The sequence below is a fragment of the Triticum dicoccoides genome, chromosome 1B, assembly GCF_002162155.2.
Source record: "Triticum dicoccoides isolate Atlit2015 ecotype Zavitan chromosome 1B, WEW_v2.0, whole genome shotgun sequence".
Taxonomy (NCBI): Eukaryota; Viridiplantae; Streptophyta; class Magnoliopsida; order Poales; family Poaceae; genus Triticum; species Triticum dicoccoides.
This window is the reverse complement of record NC_041381.1, coordinates 24,336,579-24,340,542: the sequence shown is the minus strand read 5'-3', so window position 1 is coordinate 24,340,542 and position 3,964 is coordinate 24,336,579.

Here is a 3,964-nt window from a genome sequence, read left to right as displayed (position 1 = left end):
CACATTGAGCGGGGGGCACGATTGCTGTGCTTGTTCACCGAGCTGGGCAATTTTTTCCCCTTTGCTCGTTCTTTTAACCTTTTATCACTGACAGTAGTTCCCGACCGCTTGGCTTGGAGATATGTCTGTTCAGTAATGCGCTCATAGTTGGTTTTCGGCGGAGACTTTGGTGGTTTCCTCAAGGCATCGATAGTGCGCTTTGCTTTCACCGGATCTACCTTCTCCTCCGGAGGTGGATGTCTCTTTGCTTTCACCCCTTCAAAGAAGTCCTTCACGTGGGTCCGCACAATCGTATTGTTTTCCTCCTCGGACCTCTCGTACGGTAAATTCTCTAGAGGCTTGAGAGATGATGGACCGTATTTGTATTGCCTCCCGCCTCTGGTTGTGCTGCTAGACGCCGGAGCAGACGGAGCGGCTGCAGCGTCTGTCTTCTTTCGTGCTTGCTTACGAGGTGGAGGAGAAGGAGTACGACGCGCCGGAGCAGCCGGGGCGGTGGCGGGTCTCTTCCACCCTTGCTGGCGAGGCGGAGAAGGAGGAGGATGCTGGCTGCTCGGGAGCGCTGGCGCAGGCGGAGAAGGAGGCGGAGTGCCGCCACACGCCGGAGAAGGAGGCGGAGTGCCGCCACGCGTGCCCTGATCGTCACTCGCTAGAGGAGGAGGCGGTGGAGGAGGCGGAGTGCCCTGACTCGCCGGAGGAGGAGGAGGAGGCGGAGGCATCCAGTTCGGAAGGTTGATGAGCTCCTTCCGCCATAGGCATGGAGTCTTCAGAGCAGAACCCAGCCTAGTCTCCCCTTCACCGGTAGGGTGGTCAAGCGAGAGGTCCTCAAATCCCTCCGTTATTTCATCCACCATCACCTTAGCATATCCTTCTGGAATCGGCTGGCAGTGATAAGTTGTGCCGAGTCCACTAGGATAAACTTGGCCAACAGCCGCCTTGACCTTCAAAGTCATCCATCGCGCCATAATGTGGCAACTTTGAGACTCCGTGATACCATCCACGGGATAGCTGGCAGGAGCCGTCAAGACATGCTCCGGCTGAAGCAGCTCGGTGGAAGCCACGCTGCTTCTCCGCTGAGATGGCGGGGTAGCTTCGGGGGAAGCTTCGGCAGGTCGTTTGTTGCGATCTGCTGCTTCTCGTTCCTCTTCTCGATCCTCTAGCCCCATTACCCTTCCAAGCAGCGTCAGCAGTTGGTCCTGCTCCAGTTTCTTCCTCCTCTCGTGGGTTTTATAACCCCCTGCGTCCGGAAAACTAACCTTCCACGGAATGGAGCCTGGCGTGCCTCGTATCCGTCTAGGGTGCTCAGGATTCCCAAGGGCCATTGTGAGCTCGTCCTTCTCCCTGTTTGGAAGGAACGTCCCTCGCTGCGCTGCAGTGATATAGTGTCGAAGGTTCTTGACTGGTATTTCTAGTTGCTCGTCCGTCCACTCGCACTTCCCTGTTACAGGGTCCAATGTTCCGCCAGCCCCGAAGAACCAAGTCCGGCAACGGTCTGGCCAGTACATTGTCTCTGGTTCGATCCCTTTTTCAAGCAGATCATGCTCAGCCTTGGTCCACTTAGGTCGGGCTTTGAGGTAGCCACCTGACCCCGTGCGATGGTGAAGCTTCTTCTTTGCAGCATTTTCCTTGTTTCTCTCCGACATCTTCTTACTCTTTTCCGATGTCTTGTGGGCCACAAATGCGGGCCAGTGATCTTTGATCTTCTCATATTTGCCGATGAGTTCTGGTGACTTTTTTTTCGACAAACTGGTTCAGCTCTTTCCTCCACCTCCTCATTAGGGTTGCCATCTTCTTAAGAGCACAAGACTTGATTAGTTGCTCTTTAACTGGATTCTCCGGATCCTCCTCTGGCGGTAGGGTGAAGTTTGCCTTCAGCTCAGTCCAAAGATCTTCTTTCTGCATATCATTGACATAAGACACCTCAGGGTCTTCCTCCTTAGGCTTATACCATTGCTGGATGCTGATCGGGATCTTGACCCTAACAAGAACCCCGCACTGAGCAGAAAATGCCTTCCTTGTCCGGATGGGTTCAATCGGTTCGCCGTCGGGCGCGATTTCTATGATCTCAAACTTTTCATCCGAGCTCAACTTTTTCTTCGGGCCTCGTCTCCTTACCGAAGTTGTGCTCGACCCGGAGGGCTAGAAATTATAAGGAAGAAAGACGAGAGTAATTAATATGTGTACATATACCAAAACAATGGAAGCATCAATTAACTAGTCAGCACGGGCTTAACTAATATATATATACCTGGCCGGACTCGGTTCGGTCACCGGAGCAGTCAGCACGGTCTCCTTCTTGTACCTCCATTGTGTCACCGGGGCCATCATGAACATAGTCCTCTTCTTGTACCGGCATTAATGGGCCGAAGCCATCATGAACATTCATCCAGCTGGCCATCGGTGTCGAGGAGAAATGACGCAACATCATCACTTCCATTTGCGATTATCTCCCCCAACATCGCTTTTGTTTCTTCGTCTCGGGAGTGATCCATAGTTTCTGCAAATATTTACAACATGCCAATAATTATTCAAACATGGTACAGATGGATATATATATATATATATATATATATATATATATATAACTAGCTAGCTAATCACAATAAGGAATCATGTTAGTGTCCTCGACGCGGCTTCTCTAGGGTTTGGGGTCGCCTCGACACAACGCTTCAAGGGTTTGGGGTGGCCTCGACGACAACGCTCTTTTAACTTGGTAAATTTGGGTGGCCTCGAGAGAGTTAATTTGTCGGGTAGGGGCGCGGCGGGAGGGGGTAGGAGACCAACATCATTTTCTCTCTAGAGTTTGGGTGTCCTCGAGAGTTTTGGTCGAGCGAGAGGGCCGAGGGCCGGGGGTGCTGCCGTTGTATAAATTATCACGGTCGACAGGGGGTATATATATCGACCGCCCCTCATGTCGAAGTTATCTAGAGGGGGTTATATCGACAACGATGCGACATACATATACATGGAAAATAATGTTATCGGGAAGGGGGTATCGGTACCACCCCCTCGTGTTGAAGTTTCTTCTTTCTCCTCTATTCCTTTCTTTCTTTTTCTACTCTTCTTTTTCTTCTTCTCCCTCGAGAAAGGAAAATAATTAAGGAAAAGGAAGAAAAGAGGAAGAAGGAAGAAGGAAGAAGAAGAAAAAAAAAGAATAAAAAAAAGAGGAGAAGAAGAAAGGAATAGAGGAGAAGAAGAAAAAATAGAAGATTTTTTCTTCTTCTCCTCTATTCCTTTATTCTTCTCCTCTTCTTTTTCTTCTTTTTTCCTCTTCTTATTTATTTCTCCTCTTCTTCCTCTCTTCTTTTTCTCCTTTCTTCCTCTTCTTATTTTCCTTTTTCCTCTCATGCTTTTTCTTCTTCTTCTTCCTTCTTCCTTCCTTCTTCCTCTTTAATTCCTTTTCCTTCTTTTACTTTCTCCTCTACACTAACCTAAAATGCACTAACCTAAAATCGATATCTACTAACAACCTAAATATAAAATTAATACATATATGAAAAAACATATATAAACAAAAAAATGCTATGAATATTATATTCATACATACATATATAGCCACATCCATTCATTATATATATAGCTACCACACACATATATACATTATATATATGAAAAAATGCAATGAACAAAAAAATTCACTTATGAAAAAATACTATAAACATGTACACATATATACACGTAAAACACATATACACAAAAAAATGCAAAAAAATACATATATACTTGCATATATGTATAAAATTTTGCATATATAAATTTTTGCATATATAAACTTCTGCATATATAAAAAACAGAGGAAAGGGCGCCGGCGGCCGGACCGAAGGCGGTGACATGTGGTCGGGGCGACGGCGACGGGGTTGGGAAAGGGGCGGCGCGCGCGGCGAGACGACGGGGTCGGGGAAGGGGCGGGGCGCGCGGAGACGGCGACGGGGTTGGGGAAGGGGCGGCGCGCGCGGCGACGGCGACG